Below are 26972 nucleotides of genomic sequence, written 5' to 3' on the forward strand. Positions count from 1 at the left end.
GAGACAGAATTCATACCCAAACCTGCTTGTGTGACCAAGAATCAGAGACTAGATAGCCCAGTGTCCTAGGATAAAACTAAACACTGCTAGTCTAAAAAAAAGTGACAATAAAATGACTCCTAATGACAGTCTGCTATACTCATAGCTCAGTGCCTTATTCAGTCATCATCAGAGAAGTTTCCTCCTGCAGAAGGTGGGAACAGATGTCAAGACCCACAGGAAGACATTATGCAAAGAACACGCAGCTCTAAATGGAATGTCCCCGTTAAATCCCTCTCTTCAGAGCTCAGGGAACCCTGAGGAAGAAGAGACATAAAGAGCATAAGAACCAGAGGGAATGAAGGACATCAGAAGAACAAGGCCCTTTCAATCAACTAAGCAAGGCTCATATGAACTCACAAAAACTGAAACAGCAAAAGTGGGACCTACACGGGCCTGCAACAGGTTATATCTGATTCTTGTACCTACTCTTAGGGCTCTTTTTCTTCTGTTGGGTTGTCTTGTCCATCCTCAGTGTGATAGCTTTTGTTTTTATCTTACTATATTTTATTTTGTCATGTTTGGTTTTTATCTACTATATTTTATTTTTGTCATGTTTAGCTTTTGTTTTTATCTTACTATATTTTATTTTGTCATGTTTGGTTTTTATCTACTCTCCTAGAAGCCTGTTATTTTCTAATAAAAGACAAAAAGTGGGTCTATCCAGAGAGGAAGGGAATGTAGGGAGGAACTGGGAGGAGTAGAGGGAGCGGAAAACTGTAATCAGGATATATTGTATGAAAAAAGAATCTATTTTCAACCAAAGGTGGAAAATTGTTTTCTAGAAATAAAGGGATGGTTCAGTGGTTAGAGCCTCTATTGCTCTTACGGAGGACCCAGGTTGGGTTCCTAGCACTCAGATCAGGTGACTCACAACCACCTGAAACTTCAGTTCCAAGGGAGCCAATACCCTTTCTCCTTCAGCTCCAGCACATATGTCATCTACATAAGTTCATTTCCCAAAATAAAGTCTTTTAGTATGATTAAAAACATTTTTAAAATAATAACAGCAAGAGTTTCAAAATATGGAAGAGTATTGCTGGATCTACCTTAGAACCAGTTTTTTAAATTGAATGGACAAATTCATTGGCAATTCTCATTTACTAAAAAGAAATCTTTTGAAAAAGAAAAAGAATAACTAGACGTCTAAAAGTAATAAGATAAAATAAAAAACAAAATCTGAACATGAAAAAATTACAAAAACAAGCCGAAGAAAAAGCACAAGAAACACATATAGATAGAGAGTCACACATTTGAACACTCAGGAATCACATAAAAATCCCCAAACCAGCCTGGTGGTAGTGGTGCACACCTTTAATCCCAGCATTTGGGAGGCAGAACCAGGTGGGTCTCTGTGAATTTGAGGCCAGTCTGGTGTACAGAGTGAGTTCCAGGACAGCCAAGGCTACAACCCTATCTCAAAAAGCTAAAAACAGACAAAGAAAGAAAAAAACAAAATCACAAACTAGAAGCCATAATACATACGCAAAGGACATATAAAGAAGGGGGAGCAGGAAACACCCCGATTTAACATTATGAGATGATGGCTTAGGGATGGGGAATATGTGTCCATTTATCTTCTCGGCTCTAAGACCCAATCTGATACAGACCCTGTGCATGCTGTCCCAGTCTCTGAGTTCATATACATGCCTATTATGTCTCAAAGACCTTAATTCCTTGGTGACCTCCATCTACTCTGGCTCTTACACTATTTCCACCTCCTCTTCCACAAAGTTCCCCAGGCCCTGAGGAAAAGTATTTGATGGAGTCATCCCTTTCAGGACTGAATGCTCCAAAGTTTCTCACTCTCTACATACTGTCTAGCTCTGGGTCTGTAATTGTTCCCATCTGCTGCAGAAGGAGGCTTCTCCAATGATGGAAGAGCAATGCACAGATATATAGGTATAGAAGAATGTCATTGTGAGTTATTTTGTTGCTACATTTCTTCAGTGGAATAGTTGTATTTGGCTTTTCCTTAGGTCCCTAGCTTAATCTTGTCTCAGGTTCTTGACCACTCAAGTAGTATTAGGTATGGGTTTGATCTCAGAAAGTGGGCCTTAATTCACACAGATATTAGTTAGTTACACCCATAAGCTTTATGCCACTATTGTACATGTGTATCTTACAGGCAAGTCATTCTAGGTTGGTGTTTATCATTCTCTTTTGGTAGTGTGCAGAATGCCTGCCATTAACATGAATATTAACCCATAGGGGTAAAGATTCTAGGTAGGCATCAGCTTGACCTCTCTGTGCTCACTAAGTTGTGTTTGCATTATCTTCAGCAATAGCACCTTATCATCACTTTGTGGACAGACACCAATAATAGCCTTGGAAATAGCCCAAGTTGTTAAGGGTTCCCATGGGACTCCTTTGGCAAACAACTTGATTAGATGCAACCCATTCCCAGTACTGGGAGGTCCTTTGGTGATGAGAGATGGTCAGTTAGGGCACTGTCTCCCCCATTATTTGGCAACTTCATTTATATCAACTTCATATATGTATATATTGTAGAAAGTTTCTACTGTATTGGGTTTTCATATGACCCCTCAAATGGCCCTTAGTTTTAGCTGTCTCTCCCCATATTCCCTCCCTCATCTCTTCTTTCCTCCACACACCTATGGACTAGATCTTCCCATTCTAGTTCATTCCACACTCATCCATAACTTTCTATTCTATTTCTACTTCCTAAGGTCCTCATCCCATGCCCCTTACCATCTACATAACCTCTATAGTTTTATGGATGCTGCTTGCTTAGCAACAACTTAGCCTTTAACATTCACATGTAATTGAACAGAAATTATATTTGTCTTTCTCAGTCTGGGATACCTCACTCAGAATGTGTTGCATTCATTTACTTATGAATTTTATGATTTCATTTTTTATCAACTGAGTAATATTCCATTCTGTAATTGTACCACAATTTCTTTATTCATTCATCCACTGATGGGCACCTTGGTTGTTTCCCATTTCTGACTGTTATGAATAGAGCAGCAATGAATTTGGATGAGCAAGAGTCTCTGTAGTAAGATGAAGCATCCTTTGTTATATGCCCAAGAGGCATATAGCTATATCTAGAGGTAGATCAATTCTGATCTTTCTGTTCAGCCACTATACTTATTCTCATAGTGGCTGTACAAATATTCATTCCCACCAGCAATGGAAGAGTGTTCCCCTTACTTCATATCCTTGACACCATGAGCTGGCTTTTTTTTTTTTTAATCTTAGCCATTCTTATTGGTGCAAGATGAAATCTGATAGTAGTTTTGATTTGCATTTTCCTGATAGCTAAGGATTATGCCTATTTCTTTAAGAGCTTCTCAGCCATTTGAGTTTCCTCTGTAGAGAATTCTCTGCTTAAAACTTTATCCAAATTTTAAATGGATTATTTGTGTTCTTGATGTCTATTTTTTAGTTCTTTATTATATATTTTGTTCTTTATATATTTTGGATATTAGGCCTCTATCAGGTGTATAGTTGGTAAAAAATCTTTTCCATTTTGTAGGCTGCCACTCTGTTCAAATGATTGTATTGTTTGCCACACAGAAGGTTTTCAGTTTCATGAAGTCCCATTTTTAAATGATGTTCTTAGGGCCCATGCTATCAGTGTTCTGTTCAGAAAGCCTTTTCTTGTGCCAATGAATGAAAGACAATTCCCACTTTCTCTTTTGTCATATAGAGTGTACCTGCACTTATATTGAGGTCTCTGATCCATTTCAATTTGAGTTTTGTGCAGGGTGATAAGTATGGATCTATTTGTATTCTTCTACATGCAGCCATTTAGTTTAACCAGCACCATTTGGTGAAAATGCTGTATTTTTCACCAGTGCATACTTTTGGCTTCTTTATAAAAAATAAGGTGTCTATAGGTTTGTGGACTTATATCTGGGTCTTCAATTCTATTTTACTGATCACCATGTCTGCTTTTGTGCCAATGCCATTGTAGTTTTATTACTATAACTCTATAGTATAATTTGACCTCAGGGATGGTGGTATTTCCAACAATTCTTTTATCATTCACAATTGTTTCAGCTATCTTAGGTTTTTGTGTTTCTATATGAAGCCAAAACTTGTCCTTTGAATTTCTGTGAAGGATTGTGTTGGAATTTTGATGGAGACTGCATTGAATCTATCAGTTCATTTTTGTAGGATGGTCATTTTTACTATGTTAATTCTACCAATGCAAGAACATGGGAGATCTTCCCATATTTTGATAACTTCTTCACTTTCTTTCTTCAATGTCTTAATGGTTTTATCATACAAATCTTTCACTTGTTTGGTTAAAGTTACCCCAATATGTTTTATATTTGAGGTTACTGTGAAAGTATCATTTCCCTGATTTCTTTCTCAGAGCCATTTGTCTTTTGTATATAGGAAGGCTAACAATTTTTGTGTGTTAGTTTTGTATCCTGTTCGTTTGATAACTGTCAACATCAATGTTCTCAATCCCCAAGAAAAAGATGCAGACTAAGAAAATAAATTATATAAAAAAACAGGATTCATCCATTTCCTGCATCCAAGGAACACACCTTAATATTAATAATAGATGTCATCTTAGAGTAAAAAGATGCAAGAATGTATTACAGGCAGATTTGCACCTATAGTCCCTCAGAGTTTGTAGACACTTGTCAATGACCTTCCAGCTCTTAGAGTCTCTATTGAAAAGTGTCATTCTGAAAGATCTGCCTTTATATATTGTTTGGTCTTTTTCTCTCACAGATTTTAATATTCTTTCTTTGCTCTGTACGTTTAGTGTTTGGGTTATTTTGTGCCAAGGGGAATTTCTTTTCTGATCCAGTTTATTTGATGTTCTGTATGCTCCTTGTACCTTAATAGCTATCTCCTTCTTTATGTTGACAAAATTTCTTCTATGATTTTGCTGAAAATATTTTCTGTACCTTTATTATTATTTTCTTGGTATTCATAGCTTTTGTCTTATCATAGTGTCCCCAATTTCCTACATATTTTGTGCCTGATATTTTTAGATTAAACATTTTCTTTGACCTAGATATCCAATTCTTCTGTCTTGTCTTCAAGTCTGAGATTCTTTCTTCCATCTTTTGTATTCTGCTGCTGAGGCTTGCCTCTGAGGCTCCTTTTTGAGTTTCTAAATTTTTTATTTCCAGATCTCCCTCATTTTGGGTTTTCTTTATTGATTCTGTTTTCACTTGGAAGTCTTGAACTGTTTTCTTAATTTCATTCTGTGGTTTGTTTGTGTTTTCGTAGAGTTCATTAGTGGATTTACTCATTTCTTGTCTAAGGACCTCTAGCTTATTCACAGAGGCTATTTTGTAGTCTTTGTCCTGTGCTTCAGCAATATTGCTTTACTCAGGGCCCACTGCAGTGGGGGTTCTGGGCTTTAGTGGAGACATTGTCCTGGCTGTTTTGATTGTGTTCTTATGCTGGTGTTTAAGCATCTGGATTGGGGATGATTGTAATTCTAGGTGATGATATCTGGTCTTGTCTTTATTGGGTGGGTGTTCAATTCCTTCATTTCTGCTGTCCTTTCTAGTACTTAGAGGAGTGTGGTGGCTTTGAGTTACCTGGTAGGAAATGCTTCTGAGACCCTGCCAGGTGTGGCCACTATGGGTTCTGGGTAGAATGTGTTTCTTGGTATTAAGAACTGACCCTTAGGGATGGAGATGGGCTTAGGTGGGGGTGAGGAGTTCCATAGGATGGAGGAAAGCAGGATATGCCACCAGGATTTGCTTAGTTTCCTGGGATTGGAGGCAGAGAGTAATAGGAAGATACAGTCTATAAGCTGGGGATGAATGAGACTGGGACATTGGGTTTTGAAAAGAGGAGGAACAGTGAAGATCCAAATATCACCTACTTCCTTCCCTGGCCTATCTGTTTCCCTGGCAGTTGTGGCTTGCTGGTTCCTAGGGAGTGCCTAGGGATGTTTTCTGCTAAGACAAATCAATGGGAGTGGTCAGGGAGGCTGTAGGAGAAGCTCAGCATGATCTGCTGGAAATGGAGGCAGAGAGAGAGAGAGATCTGCTACAAGGGCTGGGATCAGACTGGGACATTGGATTTGGAGGAGAAGGAGAGTGAAGGTTTGAAATAGTGAAGATCGCCTACCTACTTCTCTGGTCAGCCTCTTCAGTTTTTTTTTCTTTAGTGTTTCAATGCATTGATTTTAGAGGTCTTTTACTTACTTAGGTTTATTACAAAGTGGGCTTTTTTTTTTGAGGTTACTGAGAATGAATTATTCCCCCAACTTCTTTCTTATTATATTTGTCACTGGTATATAGGAAGGCTACTGATTTATTTTATTTTATTTTATAATTAATTTATTTTTACATATCAGCCATGGATTCCCCTGTCCTCCCTCCTCCCACCCCCCAGCCTTCCCTCCCAATCCTCCCCCCATTCCCACCTCCTCCAAGGCAAGGTCTCCCCTGGGGATTAAGCTCAGCCTGGTAGATTCAACTGAGGCAGGTCCAGTCCCCTCCTCCCTGCACCAAGGCTGATCAAAGTGTCTCAGCATAGGCCCTAGGTTCCATAAAGCCAGTTCATGCACTAAGGACAGATCCTGGTCCCACTGCCTGGGGGCTTCCTAAATAGTTCAAGCTAATCAACTGCCTCACTTATCCAGAGGCCCTGATCCAGTTCCATGGGGTCTCTTCAGCTATTGGTTCATAGTTCATGTGTTTCCACTAGTTTGGCTAGTAGTCCCTGTGCTTTTTTCAATCATGGTCTCAATATCTCTTGCTCATATAATCCCTCCTCTTTCTCATCGATTGGACTCCTGGAATTCCACCTGGGGCTTGGCTGTGGAACTCTGCATCTGCTTCCATCAGTAACTGAATGAGAGTTCTATCATGACAGTTAGGGTGTTCAGCCATCAGATCACCAGGATAGGTCAGTTTGGGCTTTCTCTCGACCATTGCCAGTAGTCTTTTGTGGAGGTATCTCTGTGGATTTCTAGGGACCTCTCTAGCATTCTGCTTCTTCCTATTCCCATGGGGTCTTCATTTATCATGGTATCTCTTTCCTTATTCTCCCACTCTGTTCCTGATCCAGCTGGGACCACCCGCTCCCCTAAGCTCTCTTTCCCCCGACCCTTGCCCTCCATTACCACTCCCACCTCATGTCCAGGTTGCTTATGTAGATCTCATCCATTTCTCTATCATTGGGTGATCCCTGTGTCTTTCTTAGGGTCCTCTTTACTAGGTAGCTTCCCTGGAGTTGTGAGTTGCAGTCTGGTTATCCTTTGCTTTACATCTAGTATCCACTTATGAGTGAGTACATACCATGTTTGTCTTTCTGAGTCTGGGTTACCTCACTCAGGATGATTTTTTCTAGTTCCATCCATTTGCTAGCAAACCTCATAATTTCATTGTTTTTCTCTGCTGAGTAGTATTCCATTGTGTATGTGTACCACATTTTATTTATCCATTCTTCAGTTGAAGGGCATCTAGGTTGTTTCCAGGTTCTGGCTATTACAAATAATGCTGATATGAACATAGCTGAGCAAGTGCCCTTGTGGTATGTTTGAGCATTCCTTGGGTATATGCCCAAGAGTGGTATAGCTGGATCTTGGGGGAGATTGATTCTCAATTTTCTAAGAAAGCGCCATATTGATTTCCAAAGTGGTTGTACAAGGTTTGCATTTCCACCAACAATGTAGGAGTGTTTCCCTTGCTCCACATCCTCTCCAGCATAAGTTGTCTTCAGTGTTTTTGATCTTAGCCATTCTTAGCCAGGTGTAAGATGGTATCTCAGAGTCATTTTGATTTGCATTTCCCTGATGACTAAGGTGCGAGGCATTTACCCACCACCCCCACAGCTCCCCAGAGTTTTCTTGAGTGTGAGCAGCAGGAAATATTAGATAGAAGGATTTAGATTGTGGAGATAAACAGATAGAAAATACAGGATAGCCTTGAGAGGGCCTGGAACCTATTCCAATGGGCCCTGACTGTCTCTGCCCCAGGGTATTTATAGAGATGCCAAGGAGTGGAGCAAAAGACCTCCCCCCAGCACAGCCAAGTGCAGACCATCTCAGACACCTGCACTCAGGCCCATGGTCCTAATCATCCTCTATGCGGACCTGCTGGGTAAAGCCACAAGGAACCTGAAAACAGGCTCCCACAGGGCCCCCTTTCTTAATATATAAAAAATAACTCATTATTAATAGCTTACAATAATCTCCATAGCTGTTATACCTCCCAGTATGGGAGTAGAGGATGATATAGATGGCATTTCTTTTTTGAATTAGGTCCAAGGTGAATACAGCAGTTTTGGCTGCATCAAGCCCTCTTTAAACCAAAAACTCTTGAGGCAACTACAAACTTAAAGAACCCTTAGCTTCACCATTACCTTTAACAGGTTAACATAAATATTGCTATACATAGTCACAATTCTCCCAATCTTACAACACAAAGCAAACTCTTAACAGAACCATTTGAATTAACATAAATGGTGCTATATATAGTTAACAATTTTCTCAGCCTTACAACTTTAACTCTTAATAGAATCATTTGAATTTTGTTGCTAATAGAACATAGGAAAAACTTCGATGTATTCACTTCAAACTTAAATATTTCCTTAACTCCACAAAACCAGGGTGTATTAATATCAATAGGTTAAATATAATTTCTGCAAACATAATTCAACCTCATAACTCCTCCTTTTCTTTATAATTTTTTAAACAAAATCTCAAACCTAGTTAGAGGAACCCAAACTTATACAATTCCTACAAACCCATATTGAAAAGCAATATTCTCAATCTAACCATTAACACACTTTGAAAACTTTTAGCAAAACATCCAAAAGAAGTTTCATAATAAAACTCTTTACACTTTAAATTTTAGTATACTCATTTGCATTTCTTACTAACAAAACATAACATTAATCCATTCAAATAACAAGAAAATAGTTTTTAAATTAAATAGACTAAGGAATATTAATTCTCCTTTTTCTTTATAATTTTTTAAGCAAAGTCTCAAGTCTAGTTAGGAAATCCAAACTTTTCCGTTTAAGCAGTTCCATTTGTAACACAAAACCAGTTCTATAAGTAATTCCATTTTTACATAAACAGTTCCATAAAACAATTCATGAATCACCAGTTAATAAAGCACATATGCATACAAAAAACTATATCTTGATTCTAGGTAGAAATAAATTTCTTCCTTTAAACAGTTCCATTTTTAACACAACTAATTCCAGAAAACAGTTCCTAGGTCATTACCATAAGTAAATTCAAAATTGTCCCATTGAAATGAAATCACTATTGTTCATTTCATTAAGTCCCAAAATTCAAATAAATTCTGGTACGAGCCTTCCAAATATGAAGAAATCCATAACAAAAATCTTTGTAGTTTTCTTTTTTAAGTTCAATAAAGTTCAAAAAAGTAAATGCTGGTATCAGACTTCCAAATATGAAGAGACATTTTACAACCAAAACTTTTTGCAGTTAACAATTTTAGTTCAAACAAGCATCTCTGCAACTTTCATTCTCAAGTCAGAGACCTTCTTAGTTACAGTAATATTTTAAACTGCACCATTTTTGCTGTTAGCTCAGGTTTTTCTGTGTTGCGTTGATTTTCCATGTATCTCAGCTGCAGATGCCTTATGCTGGCTCTGTGTGTCCGCCATTCTTAGCTTCTTAGCAGCTTCTGGAGCTTTTGAAACCATTCAGACTGCCTATTTGCAGTCTACTAGGACACTACCTTCTGTGTCTCATGTTCCTTCACCATATACATTAAGAATAGACTCACACTTAACATTTACACTTTGTTACAAACTCACATATAACATATCTTGCAAAGCATTTAGACTCACATTCAACATTTATATTTTTTTTGCAAACTCACATATAACATTAACATCTACTTATTTATACTTCTTAAGAAAACTATAGAAGTACTTTAGCAAATATATTTCTTATTTACTTCTTATATACTCCTTATATTCATTGCATACTCTTATTTCTTATTTAAACTTACATTTACAACTAGCATCTTTACTTCTTACAAGCTTATTACTACATGTCTTAAAACTACCTTAGATACTTCTTAGAAGCTTATATTCTTTTTTTTTTTTTTTTTTTTTTTTTTTTTGGTTTTTCGAGACAGGGTTTCTCCGTGTAGCTTTGCGCCTTTCCTGGAACTCACTTGGTAGCGCAGGCTGGCCTCGAACTCACAGAGATCCACCTGGCTCTGCCTCCCGAGTGCTGGGAGTAAAGGCGTGCGCCACCACCGCCCGGCAGAAGCTTATATTCTTTTTTTTTTTTTTTTTTTTTTTTTTTTTTTTGGTTTTTCGAGACAGGGTTTCTCTGTGTAGCTTTGCGCCTTTCCTGGAACTCACTTGGTAGCCCAGGCTGGCCTCGAACTCACAGCGATCCGCCTGGCTCTGCCTCCCGAGTGCTGGGATTAAAGGTGTGCGCCACCACCGCCCGGCGAAGCTTATATTCTTAAAGGAACTCTATAGATCTATTTTACAAACTTATATAGGGCTACCATTAGCATATATCTAGCTTAGCAAACACCTAAGGATTTCTTAACACAGATCTAACAAGACAGAATAATTTCTACAAACTCACATATCTTATTTTCATCTTTTTCTACTTCTTACTCTTAATTATTATCACGATCTCTTTTAGAAATATTCTCTTAACTAGCGAGGAAGTACATACGTCATTTCTAAAGTTTAGAGTTTATAGTGTGGTTTAGTGAGTGTTGTCATTATAGAGTTGTGATACTTGTTGCTAGGGGACTGTAACATTCTTGGGACAAAGCCACACCCCAAAGTTGCCAAGTTCTCTCAGCCATTCTGGAACCAGCAGAGATGCACTGTCAGCGGTAAATGGTTTTTAACTAGAGGCTGTTCCTTCACCCAAATTCATAACAGCTCCCCTAAGTGCTTCAATTCAGACAAATGTTTCTATTACAGCTGTACTTTTAGTTTGTTCTACAAAAAAACTTCACTTCACACTGAGGGTGAAATTACCATATAACTGCTATAAAGCTCTTCTCAAAATACTGCACAGCTATTAGGTGATATGAAGTATTTTTCTAAAGGCGCTAGTAAAGCCAAAAGCAGCACAGCTCCTAACTATTTCCTCACTGTTTCCATTAACCAGTGAAAAAAAACCTCAGAAACACTAATTGAGCTACTTTCATTCTAGTTCCTTTATAGGAATGTCATTGGAGCTGACTTTCCTCAGTTCCACGTTCCTTACCAGACACTCAGTAACCATGGAGCTTCATTCTCCTCTTGTGAAAAAACACAAACATATCCTCGACCCCATATTAACACAAGATCAGGATCCTGAGCAGGGATCTTTCCATCTCACTTGAGCAAAAGTCACTTGGGTGTCACTGTGTCAAAATCTGCAGCAGGCCTGGACTTCCCTTCTGGACCAGAGATGAGTGTCCAGGCTCAGCCTAGACCCCATCCCTGGGCACCAGCCACTCAGGGGAACACCTGCCCAACTTGGCCCCAGGTTCTGGCCACTGGGCAGGTTCCCTTCTAGCCCTACCAGGAAGGCTCCCCTTCTCCAAGACCCCTGGCAGACCCTGCAATCTCCACGCTGCTGTGGGGTGTTCTGTATGGCAAATGTGTTGCTAATTAGTCAATAAATAAAACACTGATTGGCCATTGGCTAGGTAGGAAGTGTAGGCAGGACAAGGAGGAGAATAAAGCTGGGAAGTGGAAGGCTGAGTCAGAGAGACACTGCCAGTTGCCAAGATGACAAACAGCATGTGAAGATGCCGGTAAGCCACGAGCCATGTGGCAAGGTATAGATTAATGGAAATGGATTAATTTAAGATATAAGAACAGTTAGCAAGAAGCCTGCCACGGCCATACAGTTTGTAAGCAATATAAGTCTCTGTGTTTACTTGGTTGGGTCTGAGTGGCTGTGGGACTGGCAGGTGAGAGAGGTTTGCCCTGACCATGGGCCAGGCAGGAAAACTCTAGCTACACCACGCCATGCCCCCACACCCATCTACCCGAGAGCCAGCCACTTCCTGAGACTTAGAGACTGGCCCCCAGCTCCCACCCTGCCCCCAGACTTCCCTTCTGGACAAGAGGTGAGTGTATGGACTCAGCCTAGATCCCATCCCTGGGCACCAGCCACTCTGGGGAAGACCTGCCCAACTTGGTCCCAGGTTCTGGCCACTGGGTAGGCTCCCTTCTAGCCCATCACTGACACCAGCCACTACAGGGAACCCTGCCCAACTTGGCCCCAGGTTCTGGCCACTGGGCAGGTTCCCTTCTAGCCTTACTGGGAAGGCTCCCCTTCTCCAAGACCCCCAGCAGACCCTGCAAACTCCAAGCCCTGCCCCCACGCCCATCTGCCCAAGACCCCAGCCACTTCCTGAGACTTAGAGACCTGCCCCCAGTTCCCATCCTGCCCCTGGTCTTCCCTTCTGAATAAAAGAGCACCCATCCTGCCCTGGACTTCCTGTCTGGACAAGACCTCCCATCCTGCCCCAGACTTCCCGTCTGGAAAAGTGTTTCCATCCTGCCCTGGAGTTCCCATTTGGACAAGAGAGCTCCCATCTGGACAAAGAGAGAGAGGCTTCCTGAATCTGTCAGCTCTGTCTGAACCAAGTGCGCTGATAAGACGAAGAACAAACCACAGGCAATGGGCAGACATCTAGGCAGAAGTACATACAACAAAATGAAGAGCAATACAGAATCACCAGAAATTAGTCCTCCTCCAACATCAAGACCTGAACATCAAAAATTGGAAGAAGCAGAAGAAAACAGCCTTATGAATAACATCATGAAGAAGGTAGAGGCTTATATAGAGGAAAAGACAAAAAATGGGAAGAATGCTATAAAAGGAAAGGACAAATAAAGTAGAAGAAAACAATAAAGTCCTGGAAGAAAACAATAAAGCCCTGCAAGAAAATCATGAAAAAGCAATGAAATAAATGAATGAAACAGTCCAAGACCTGAAAAGGGAAATAGAAAAAATGAAGAAGACACAAACAGAGGGAATGCTGGAAATAGAAAATCTGAGAAAAAGATCAGGAACTTCAGATGCAAGTATAACCAACAGAATGCAAGAGATGGAAGAGAGGATCTCTGGAATTGAAGATACGGTAGGAGAAATAGATTCATCAGGAAAGAAAACACTAAAGCCAACAAAGTCATAACCAAAAATGTCCAAGAAATTTGGGATACCATGAAAAGACCAAACCTATGAATAATAGGGATAGAAGAAGAAGAATACCAACTCAAAGGCACAGAAAATATTTTCAACAAGATCATAGAAGAAAACTTTCCCAACTTAAAGAAGGAAATGACTATAAAGATACAAGAAGCCTATAGAGCACCAAAAAGACTAGACACCCCCAAAAAAGTCCCCTCGCCACATAATAATTAAACAATTAAACATACAGAATAAAGAAAGAATATTAAGAGCAGTAAAGGAAAAAGGCCAAGTGACTTATAAAGGCAAACCCATCAGAATAACACCTGATTTCTCAATGGAGACTTTGAAGTCCAGAAGAACCTGGACAGATGTAATGCAGACATTAAGAGACCATGGATTGAAGCCTAGACTAACATACCCAGCAAAACTTTCAATCATCATAGACGGAGTAAACAAGACATTCCAAGACAAAGCCAGATTTAAACAATACTTATCCACAAACCTAGCCCTACAGAAAGCATTAGAAGGAAAATTCCAACCTAAGGAAGTCAGATACACCCATGAAAACACAGGCAATAGATAAAACCACAGCAGTAAACCCCAAAGAAGAGAAGTACACACACACTAACACAAAAAAATAACAGGAATGAACAATCACTGATCATTAATATCCCTTAATATCAATGGACTTAATTCACCTATAAAAAGACATAGGCTTACAGAATGGATACAAAAGCAGGACCCATCTTTCTGTTGCATACAAGAAACACACCTCAAATTCAAAGATAGACACTACCTAAGAATAAAAGGCTGAGAAAAGACTTTCCAATCAAATGGTCTTAAGAAACAAGCGGGTGTAGCCACCCTGATATCCAGCAAGATAGACTTCAAACTATAATCAATCAAAAGAGATCAAGAAGGCCATTACATACTCATCACAGGAAAGATCCACCAAGATGAAATTTCAATTCTGAATATTTATGGGTCAAACACAATGGCACCCATTGATGTAAAAGAAACATTATTAATATTAAACCACATATAAAACCCCATACATTTATACTGGGAGACTTCACCACCCCACTTTCACCACTGGACAGATCTCCCAAATCGAAACTTAACAGAGAAATAAAGGACTTAACTGATGTCATGACTTAAATGGACTTAATCATATTACAGAACATTCCATCCTAACAAAAATGAATATACCTTCTTCTCAGTACCCCATGGAACCTTCTCTAAAATCGACCACATACTTGGCCACAAAGCAAATCTCAACAGATACAAAACAATTGGAATAACCTCCTGCTTTCTATCAGACCACCATGGTTTAAAGTTAAATTTCAACAACAAAAACTACAAAAACCCTACAATCTCATGGAAACTGAATAATGTTCAACTGAATCACCAATGGGTTCAGGAAGAAATAAAGAAAGAAATTAAAGACTTCCTAGAGAAAAACAAAAATGAAGACACCACATACCCAAACTTATGGGACACTATGAAAGCAGTGCTAAGAGGGAAATTCATAGCACTAAATGCCCACATAAAGAAGTTGGAGAAATCTCACACTAGTGACTTAACAGCACACCTGAAAGCTCTAGAACAAGAAAAAGCAAAGTCTCCCAGGAGAAATAGATGCCAGGAAATTATCAAAGTGAGAGCTGAAATCAATAAAATAGAAACAAAGAGAACAATACAAAAAATTAATGAAACAAAGAGTTGGTTCTTTGAGAAAATCAACAAGACAGACAAGCCCTTATCCAAACTAACCAAAAGACAGAGAGAGAGCATCCAAATCAACAAAATCAGAAATGAAAAGGGGGACATAACAACAGACATTGAGGAAATCCAGAGAATCATCAGGTCATACTTCAAAAACCTCTACTCTACAAAACTGGAAAATCTGAAAGAAATGAATAATTTTCTGGATAGGTACCACATACCTAAGTTAAATCAAGACCAGATAAACTATTTAAATAGTCCAATAACCCCTAAGGAAATAGAAACAGTCATTAAAAGGCTCCCAATCAAACAAAGCCCAGGACCAGATGGTTTCAGTGCAGAATTCTACCAGATCTTCAAAGAAGAGTTAATACCAATACTCTCTAAATTGTTCCACACAATAGAAACAGAAGGAGCATTACCAAACTCCTTCTATGAGGCTACAATTACCCTGATTCCTAAACCAAACAAGGATACAACAAAGAAAGAGAATTACAGACCGATCTCCCTCATGAACTTTGATGCAAAAATACTCAATAAAATACTGGCAAACAGACTCCAAGAACACATCAAAACAATTATCCACCATGATCAAGTGGGCTTCTTCCCAGGGATGCAAGGGTGGTTCAACATACGAAAGTCCGTCAATGTAATACACCATATAAACAAACTCAAAGAAGAAAACCCCCATGATCATCTCACTAGATGCAGAAAAAGCATTTGACAAAATCCAACACCCCTTCATGATTAAAGGTCTTGGAGCAATCAGGAATACAGGGAACATAACTAAACATAATAAAAGCAATTTATAGCAAGCCAACAGCCAACATCAAATTAAATGGAGAGAAACTCAAAGCAATTCCACTAAAATCAGGAAGGAGGCAAGGCTGTCCACTCTCCCCATACTTATTCAATATAGTACTTGAAGTTCTAGCCAGAGCAATAAGACAACATAACGAGATTAAGGGGATACAAATTGGATAGGAAGAAGTCAAGCTTTCCCTATTTGCAGATGACATGATAGTATACTTGAGTGACCCCAAAGATTCAACCAAGGAACTGATACAGCTTATAAACACCTTCAGGAACATAGCAGGATACAAGATCAACTCAAAAAAATCAGTAGCCCTCCTATATACAATTGACAAACAGGCTGAGAAGGAAATCAGAGATACATCACCCTTTACAATAGCCACAAATGACATAAAATACCTTGGGGTAACAATAACTAAGCAAGTGAAGGACCTATATGACAAGAACTTTAAGTCCCTGAAAAAAGAAATTGAAGAAGATGTCAGAAAATGGAAAGATTTCCCATGCTCATGGATAGGCAGGACTAATATAGTAAAAATGGCAATTTTACCAAGAGCAATCTACAGATTCAATGCAATCCCCATCAAAATACCAACACAATTCTTCACAGACCTCAAAAGAATAATACTCAACTTCATATGGAAAAACAAAAAACCCAGGATAGCCAAAAGAATCTTGTACAATAAAACAACCTCTGGAGGCATCATGATCCCTGACTTCAAGCTCTATTATAGAGCTACAGTAATAAAAACAGCTTGGTACTGGCATAAAAACTGACATGTGGACCAATGGAATCGAATTGAAGACCCTGACATTAATCCACACACCTATGAACATATAATTTTTGACAAAGAAGCCAAAAGTGTACAATGGAAAAAAAAGCATCTTCAACAAATGGTGCTGGCATAACTGGATATCAACATGTAAAAGGCTGGAAATAGATCCATATCTATCACTGTGCAGAAAACTTAAGTCCAAGTGGATCAAAGACCTCAACATAAATCCAGCTACTCTGAACCTGCTAGAAGAGAAAGTAGGAAGTATTCTTGAATGCATTGGCATAGGAGATCACTTCCTAAATATAACACCAGTAGCACAGACACTGAGAGAAACAATCAATCAATGAGACCTCTTGAAACTGAGAAGCTTTTGTAGAGCAAAGGATATGGTCAACAAGGCAAAGTAACAGTATACAGAATGGGAAAAGGTCTTCACCAACCCCACATCTGACAGAGGACTGATATCCAGAATGTATAAGGAACTCAAGAAATTAGACATCAAAATGCCCAACAGTCCAATTAAGAAATGGGCTGTAGAGCTAAACAGAGAATTCTCAACAGAGGAAACTCAAATGGCTGAAAGACATTTAAGGAATTGCTCAACATCCCTAATTATCAGGGAAATGCAAATCAAAACAACTCTCAGATACCACCTTACGCCTGTCAGAATAGCTAAGATAAAAAACACTGAAGACACCTTATGCTGGAGAGGATGTGGAGCTAGGGGAACTCTCCTCCACTACTGGTGGAAATGCAAGCGTGTACAACCACTTTGGAAATCAATATGCACTTTCTTAGAAAATTGAGAATCAATCTCCCCCAAGGTCCAGCTATACCACTCTTGGGCATATACCCAAGGAATGCTCAATCATACCACAAGAGCACTTGCTCAACTATGTTCATATCAGCACTGTTTGTAATAGCCAGAACCTGGAAACAACCTAGATGCCCTTCAACTGAAGAATGGATAAATAAAATGTGGTACACATACACAATGGAATACTACTCAGCAGAGAAAAACAATGACATCATGAGGTTTGCTGGCAAATGGATGGATCTAAAAAAAATCATCCTGAGTGAGGTAACCCAGACTCATAAGACAAACATGGTACGTACTCAATCATAGGAGGATACTAGATGTGGAACAAGGGTGACTGGACTGCTACTCACATCACCAGGGAGGCTACCTGGAAAACAGGACCCCAAGAAAAACACGGGGATCACCCAATGATGGAGAAATTGATGAGATCTACATGTACAGCCTGGACATGAGTGGGGGTAATGAAGGGCAAGGGTCGAGGGAAAGAGAGCTTGGGGAAGCAGGAGATCCCAGCTGGATCAAGAACAGAGAGGGAGAAGAAGAAATAGGAGACCATGGTAAATGAAGACCACATGAGAACAGGAAGAAGCAAAACGCTAGAGAGGCCCACAGAAATCCACAAATATACCCCCACAATAGACTGCTGGCAACGGTCGAGAGACAGCCTGAACTGACCTACTCTGATGATGGGATGGCCAAACACCCTACTTGTCGGGCTAGAAAGCCCATCCAATGACTGAATGAACTGGATGCAGAGATCCACGGCTAGGCCCCGGGTGGAGCTCCAGGAGTCCAATTAGCAAGAAAGAGGAGGGTTTATATGAGCAAGAATTGTTGAAGCCAAGTTTGGATAAAGCACAGGGACAAATAGCCAAATGAATGGAAACACATGAACTATGAACCAATGACTGAGGGGATCAGGCCCTCTGAATGGGTGAGATAGTCGATTGGCTTGATCTGTTTGGGAGGCATCCAAGCAGTGGGACCAGGTCCTGTGCTCATTGCATGAGTTCGCTGTTTGATACCTGGGGCTTATACAGGGTTGCTTGGCTCGGCCTGGGAGGAGGGGACTGGACCTGCCTGGACTGAGTCTACCAGGTTGATCTTAGTCCTCAGGGGAGGCTTTGCCCTGGGGGAGGTGGGAATGGGTGGTAGTCTGGGGGGAAGGGGAGGTGTGCGGGAGTGGGGAGAACAAGGGAATCCGTGGCTGATATGTAGAACTGAATTGTATTGTAAAATAAAATTAAATTAAATTAAAAAAAATCTGCAGCAGACTGCTCACGGACATCCATATTCAAAAAGTTCAGAACAAAAAGAGCACGACTTAATGCATTATGTGGTAATTGAAGGTAAATTTTTTCCTTTTTATTTTTTATTTTTTGAAGTTGTATTTTAAGACTGCTATGAACCCTTTCTACAATAATTTGTCCCCAAGGATTATAAGGAATACCTGTTTTATGTATGATTTCCCATTGGGTACAAAATTGTTGACATGCCTTACTACTATATCCAGAACCATTATCAGTTTTAATAATTTTTGGTATACCCATATATGAAGAACACTTCAAGCAGTGCATAATTACATGTTTTGTAGTTTCCCCAGATTGTGCACTAGCCATTAAAAATCCTGAATAAGTGTCAATGGTCACATGTACATTTTTAATTTGCCAAATTCTGCAATATGAGTAACATCCATTTGCCACAGATGATTAGGAAGAAGACCTCGAGGGTTTACCCCTAAGTGAGGGACAGGAAAATATTTTGGACATACCCCACATTAACTATTTGACGAGCTGCTTCTTTGGTAAGATTGAATTGCTTCCTTAAACTTTTGCCATTTTAATGATGAAGAGCATGTGACTGTTGAGCCATTTCCACTTGGGATAATGCTACTAATCTTTGTTAACTTATCAGCCATTGCATTACCCTCAGCTAAAGGACCAGGAAGATTGGAGTGAGCTCTAATATGGCCCACAAAGCATGGCAGCTTTCTTTGGTGAATAGCAGCTTGAATTTGTTGAAACATTCTGACTTGATTGTTGTTAGTTTCAATATTTTCATCAAAACTGTTACTATTCAAAGGAGTCAAGAACATAGATGTTCTTTCATGAAACATATCCTTCATTAGCTTACTCTGAGAAAAAGCATTTTCAGGATTTAGTATTTTCACTTCATTAGCTTTAACTCATGATGTTATCATTATTAGCAGCTGTAATATTTAGCATTGATTTCTTATAAGGAACTTTCAGGTGAAGCAGTACTTGAGTAAGACTGCTAGATTTTCTGAAGTTTGTTTCCCATCTATAAAGCAGTCATTTCTTTTTGAATGCCTGTTTCCTTGTCGCCTTATTAAATTTGCAAAGGAATTACTCATTGCAGGCAGTTTGTTCAACAGGCAAAGAACTCTTAATTTCAACGTAAGTTTCTTCATATCTAAGACAACATTCAGTGTATAAACTGCTTTCTCTTGCTTTCTTAAGGATTTTAAAGTGGCTTGTTTGCTCTTAAAGGTAGCTTTTTGTCTGATCTGAGTTCTCAAGAGGCAAGATTAAGCTTTCTAGCATTGCTTTGAGAAGAAACTTCATTCTGAGCTGAAAAGTTTTTGGACAGTATCACCATCTTTAGCTGAAATACTACATTTCCCAGAATGCATTTCTCTTTATCAGCTCACTGTTCAGAGCTAATTTATGGACTCCATTTCCCATAGTTCTTTTTGGGTCCTGGAGTCAACCTCCAGTTCTCTTTTAATGGACTTGCTTTAGAAGTTTTTGCTTTTGCAACAAGAGATTTGAACCAAGAGTTTTAAGTTTTCAATTATGGGACATTGAGAGATTTCTATTTTCTCCTCAGCTGGCTTTAACAGGTGTGTCTCTCCTTCATTTGACACTGGCCCCAGATCAGAACTGCACCTGCCTTGTTAGCGTGCATTGAGGCTGGCATTCATAATAGCAGCTTTTCTCAGGGCTTGTGTTTGCCTTAGCCAGTCAGTGAAAAACAAAAACATTTGCAATAGAGCTTTTCCATAGCTCCTTCAGAGATTTTCTCCCACTGATCTTTATCTCATTTTGCTTGTTCCTTTTCTCCCAGATGCAGAGCTTCAGATATCTCTGGCTGCTGCTCTGTTCCTCTGCTAGCTGCCTTTGGAGGTAGGGGCTTCCCCCCCAAAAAAAAAAATCTGCCTCAAACTCAAGCAGCTTTGTCGAGTCATGCATTTTCTGGGGGAGGAATCTGTCCCTTCTCCGTTTCTTCAGAGAGTCAGTTCCCAGCTTGGTCTCAGTTTATCCCCTGTGCTCCAGAAACACTGCGATGGCAGCTTTCCCTGCTACTGAAGGTAGGGGCTTTTTGTCCATTTCTGTTTTTAGGGTCTGTGGAGTTTGTGTTCATAAATCAAGCTTCTGCTTTTCTAACAGGGGAGGTTCTTGCCATCTCTAAACTCCCATTAGGACAGGTGTTTAGCCTCATCAGGCCTTCACCTGGCCCAGTCCCCCAGTGGGTTGTGTTTGCTTGTCTGGGTGCTCAAGGATAGAGCTTATCACCTGAAGTAATCACCCCTTAGGGCTACACCCCAGGAGAAAGACCAACTTTCCCCAAAACTTTTGAACTTTAAACTTTTTGGCTTTTTACACCCCCATTTTTGCCTCAGGGAGAAATCACTTTCTCCTGCTGCTTGGACTTAGTATTTCAGCTGTCCCCAGGTCAAACGCTTCCATAGGAAACTTTTTCTTCTCAATAAGCTCCAAAAAAAGCTTTTTTTTACTACCCATAAAGCTCAAAGAAAAAATTTTCCCCAGTTTGGGTTCATAGCCCCCAAAGTTAGAAAACTGAAGAGTTTTTCTGCCTAGTTGCCTTACTTATTTTTTCTACATGATCTTACACTTCTAAGTTTTTCCTACACTATATTACTACCCTATACCTTATACTTATTTTTCAAAGATAGAAATTGAGAAAGGGATAGAAGATAGAATATTTTGACAGAAGAGAATTTTGCGCTGCAGCATCAGACATCTTTCCAGTCTGTTTTTCCTTTTCTCTCGAAGATAAAACACCTGGCCCTCAATAACATATAATATATATGTATGTATGTATGTGTGTGTGTGTGTGTGTGTGTGTGTGTGTGTGTGTATTCCATAACACTGGCATGCCACTTTCCACTGGCAGGGCTGACTCACACTTTTACCAAAAACTCTGTATTAAAACTATTATTTCCCTTTTTCTTTAGTCCCTATTCCTATGTCTTTAGTCCCTGTTCATTTGTCTTTAGTCACCCCTTTTGTCTTTAGTCACCCCTTTTGTTTTCAGTCTCCCCTTTTGTCTTTAGTCCTCCCCCATTTTTTTAGATCCTTTTTTTTTCTTTTTCTTTTTTCGTTAGTCCCTGTTCATGGCGCCATTCTGTGGGGCATTTACCCACCAACCCTACAGCTCCCCAGAGTTTTCTTGAGTGTGAGCAGCAGGAAATATTAGATAGAAGGATTTAGATTGTGGAGATAAACAGATAGAAAATACAGGATAGCCTCGAGAGGGCCTGGAACCTATTCCAATGAGCCCTGTCTCTTCCCCAGGGTATTTATAGAGACACCAAGGAGTGAAGCAAAAGACCTCCCCCCTGCACAGCAAAGTGCAGACCATCTCAGACACCTGCACTCAGGCTCGAGGTCCTAATCATCCTCTATGCAGACCTGTTGTGTAAAGCCACGAGGAACCTGAAAATGGGCTCCCACACTAAGGATGTTGAGCAATTCCTTAAAATGTCTTTCAGCCATTTGAGATTCTTTTGTTCAGAATTCTCTGTTTAGCTCTATAGTCCATTTCTTTATTGGACTGTTGGTTATTTTGATGTCTAATTTCTTGAGTTCTTTATATATTCTGGATATCAGCCCTCTGTCAGATCTGGGGTTGGTGAAGACTTTTCCCATTCTGTAGGTTGTCGCTTTGTCTTGTTGACTGTGTCCTTTGCCCTACAAGAGCTTCTCAGTTTCAAGAGGTAACATTTATTAATTGTTTCTCTCAGTGTCTGTGCTACTGGGGTTATATTTAGGAAGTGATCTCCTGTGCCAATGCATTCAAGACTACTTCCTACTTTCTCTTCTAGCAGGTTCAGAGTAACTGGATTTATGTTGAGGTCTTTGATCCACTTGGACTTGAGTTTTGTACATGGCAACAGATATGGATCTATTTGCAGCCTTTTACATGTTGACATCCAGTTATTCTAGCACCATTTGTTGAAGATGCTTTCTTTTTTCCATGGTACAGTGTTGGCTTCTTTGTCGAAAATATGTTCATAGGTATGTGGATTAATGTCAGGGTCTTCAATTTGATTCCATTGGTCCACATGTCAGTACCAACCTGTTTTTATTACTGTAGCTCTATAGAAGAGCTTGAGGTCAGGGATCGTGATGCCTCCAGAGGTTGTTTTATTGTACAAGATTCTTTTGGCTACCCTGGGTTTTTTGTTTTTCCATATGAGGTTGAGTATTGTTCTTTTGAGGTCTGTGAAGAATTGTGTTGGTCTTTTGATGGGGATTACATTGAATTTATAGATTGCTTTTGGTAAGATTGCCATTTTTACTATGATAATCCTACCTATTCATGAGCATGGGAGATCTTTCCATTTTCTGACATCTTCTTCAATTTCTTTTTTCAGGGACTTAAAGCTCTTGTCATACAGGACCTTCACTTGTTTAGTTAGAGTTACCCCAAGGTATTTTATATTATTTATGGCTATTGTAAAGGGTGATGTATCTCTGATTTCCTTCTCAGCCTATTTGCCATTTGTATGTAGGAGGGCTACTGATTTTTCCGAGTTAATCTTGTATCCTGCTATGCTGCTGAAGGTGTTTATAAACTGTATGAGTTCCTTGGTCAATTTTTTGGGGTCACTTACGTATACTATCATGTCATCTGCAAATAGAGAAAGCATGACTTCTTCCTTTCCAATTTGTATCCCCTTGGATACATTTGTATGTTGTCTTATTGCTCTGGCTAGAACTTCAAGTACTATATTGAATAAGTATGGGGAGAGCAAACAGCCTTGTCTTGTTCCTGATTTTAGAGGAATCGCTATGAGTTTCTCTCCATTTAATTTGATGTTGGCTGTTAGCTTTCTGTAAATTGCCTTTATTATGCTTAGGTATGTTTCCTGTATTCCTGATTGCTCCAAGACCTTTATCATGAAGGGGTGTTGGATTTTGTCAAATGCCTTTTCAGCATCTAGTGAGATGATCATGTGGGTTTTTTCTTTGAGTTTGTTTATATGGTGTATTACATTGACAGACTTTCATATGTTAAACCACCCTTGCATCTCTGGGATGACGCCTACTTGATCATGGTGGATAATTGTTTTGATGTGTTCTTGGAGTCTGTTTGCCAATATTTTATTGAGTATTTTGCACCAATATTCATGAAGGAGATTGGTCTGTAGTTCTCTTTCTTTGTTGCATCTTTGTTTGGCTTGGGAATCAGGGTAATTGCAGCCTCATAGAAGGAGTTTGGTATTGTTCCTTCTGTTTCTATTGTGTGGAACAATTTAAAGAGTATTGATATTAGTTCTTCTTTGATGATCTGCTAGAATTCTGTGTTGAATCCATCTGGTCCTGGGCTTTGTTTGATTGGGAGAAATTTAATGACTGTTTTTATTTCCTTAGGGGTTATTGGACTATTTAAATAGTTTATCTGGTCTTGATTTAACTTAGGTATGTGGTACCTATCCAGAAAGCTATCCATTTCTTTTAGGTTTTCCAGTTTTGTGGAGTAGAGGTTTTTGAAGTATGACCTGATGATTCTCTGGATTTCCTCAATGTCTGTTGTTATGTCCCCCTTTTCATTTCTGATTTTGTTGATTTGGATGCTCTCTCTCTCTGTCTTTTGGTTAGTTTGGATAAGGGCTTGTCTATCTTGTTGATTTTCTCAAAGAACCAACTCTTTGTTTCATTGATTTTTTGTATTGTTCTCTTTGTTTCTATTTTATTGATTTCAGCTCTCACTTTGATAATTTCCTGGCATCTATTTTTCCTGGGAGACTTTGCTTCTTCTTGTTCTAGACCTTTCAGGTGTGCTGTTAAGTCACTAGTGTGAGATTTCTCCAACTTCTTTATGTGGGTATTTAGTGCTATGAATTTCCCTCTTAGCACTGCTTTCATAGTGTCCCATAAGTTTGGGTATGTGGTGTATTCATTTTCATTGATCTCTAGGAAGTCTTTAATTTCTTTCTTTGTTTCTTCCTTAACCCATTGGTGATTCAGTTGAACATTATTCAGTTTCCATGAGATTGTAGGTTTTCTGTAGTTTTTGTTGTTGTTGAAATCTAACTTTAAACTGTGGTGGTCTGATAGAATACAGGAGGTTATTCCAATTGTTTTGTATCTGTTGAGATTTGCTTTGTGGCCAAGTATGTGGTCGATTTTAGAGAAGGTTCCATGGGGTGCTGAGAAGAAGGTATATTCATTTTTGTTAGGATGGAATGTTCTGTAGATATGATTAAGTCCATTTGAGTCATAACATCAGTTAAGTCCTTTATTTCTCTGTTAAGTTTCGATTTGGGAGATCTGTCCAGTGGTGAAAGTGGGGTGTTAAAGTCTCCCACTATAAATGTGTGGGGTTTTATATGTGGTTTAAGCTTTAATAATGTTTCTTTTACATAAATGGGTGCCCTTGTGTTTGGGGCATAAATGTTCATAATTAAAACTTCATCTTGGATCTTTCCTGTGATGAGTATTTAATAGCCTTCTTGATCTCTTTTGATTGATCTTAGTTTGAAGTCTATTTTGCTGGATATTAGGATGGCTACACTTGCTTGCTTCTTAAGACCATTTGATTGGAAAGACTTTTCCCAGCCTTTTAGTCTGAAGTAGTGTCTATCTTTGAATTTGAGGTGTGTTTCTTGTATGCAGCAGAAAGATGGGTCCTGCTTTCATATCCATTCTGTTAGCCTGTGTCTTTTTATAGGTGAATTAAGTCCATTGATATTAAGGGATATTAATGACCAATGATTGTTCATTCCTGTTATCTTTTGGTGGTAGTATGTGTGTACTTCTCTTCTTTGGGGTTTACTGCTGTGGGGTTATCTGTTTTCCTGTGTTTTCATGGGTGTATCTGACTTCCTTAGGTTGGAATTTTTCTTCTAGTGCTTTCTATAGGACTGGGTTTGTGGATAAGCATTGTTTAAATCTGCTTTTGTCTTGGAATGTCTCATTCACTCTGTCTATGATGATTGAAAGTTTTGCTGGGTATATTAGTCTAGGCTGGCATCCATGGTCTCTTAGTGTCTGCATTGCATCTGTCCAGGTCCTTCTGGACTTCAAAGTCTCCATTGAGAAATCAGGTGTTATTCTGATGGGGTTGCCTTTATAAGTCACTTGGCCTTTTTCCTTTACTGCTCTTAATATTCTTTCTTTATTTTGTATGTTTAGTTGTTTAATTATTATGTGGCGAGGTGACTTTTGGGGGTGTCTAGTCTGTTTGGTGTTCTGTAGGCTTCTAGTATCTTCATAGTCATTTCCTTCTTTAAGTTGGGAAAGTTTTCTTCTATGATCTTGTTGAATATATTTTCTGTGCCCTTGAGTTGGTACTCTTCTCCTTCCTCTATCCCTATTATTCATAGGTTTGGTCTTTTCATGGTGTCCCAGATTTCTTGGACATTTTGTGTTATGACTTTTTTGGCTTTGGAATTTTCTTTGATGAATCCATTTCCTCTATTGTATCCTCTACACCAGAGATCCTCTCTTCCATCTCTTGTATTCTGTTGGTTATGCTTGCATCTGTGTTTCCTGATCATTTACTCAGATTTTCTATTTCCAGCATTCCCTCTGTTTGTGTCTTCTTCATTGTTTCTATTTCCCTTTTCATGTCTTGAACTGTTTCCTTCACCTGTTTCATTGGTTTTTCATGGTTTTCTTTAAAGGATTTATTGCTTTCTTCCAATTTTTTATTTGTCTTTTTCTCTATTTCTTTATAGATTTCTTCCCATTTTTTCTTTGACTTTTTCTCAATTTCGTTATTGATTTCCTTCACTTTTTTGTTCATCTTTTTCTCAATTTCATTTTTTATTTTTTCTTGAAAGGACTCTAGCATCTTCATGATGTTATTCTTAAGGTTGCTTTCTTCTCCTTCTTCAGCTTTGTGATGTTCAGGTCTTGCTGTTTGAGGAGGGCTAGGTTCTGATGATGTTATATTGCCCTTTATGTTGTTGTATGTACTTCTGCCTTGATGTCTGCCCATCTCTCATCTAATAGGTATAAGTGGTGCCTGTGTCTGAGGGAGCTGTTGTTGGTCCACTTTGTGCTTGTTGTGTCTGTGTCTCAGGGGGCCCTTGTGGGTCTAATCTTAGCTCTTGGTCTGATTGAAGCAGGCAGCTTCTGTGTCTCAGGGAGCTGCTCTTGGGTCAACCAAAGCTAGTTGATTCTGTGACTCATGGATTCATTCATGGCCTTATCAGGGCTCTTGGTCCAGTCAGAGTTGACAGATTCTGTGTTTCAGGAAGCCTTTCTTGGTCCAATGAGAGGTGGCAGATTCTACTTCTCAGAAAGCCACTCTTGGTCTAATGAGGGCTGGCAGATTCTCTCTCTCCTGAGGTTACTCTTGTTCTAATGACAGCTCTTTGTCCAATGAGAGCTTTCTCTCTAGGCCCAATGAGAGCTCTCTCTCTCTCTCTCTCTCTCTCTCTCTCTCTCTCTCTCTCTCTCTCTCAGCCAGA

Source organism: Peromyscus californicus, unplaced genomic scaffold (assembly GCF_007827085.1).
Source record: "Peromyscus californicus insignis strain IS unplaced genomic scaffold, ASM782708v3 Scaffold_16__1_contigs__length_79575227, whole genome shotgun sequence".
Lineage (NCBI taxonomy): Eukaryota > Metazoa > Chordata > Mammalia > Rodentia > Cricetidae > Peromyscus > Peromyscus californicus.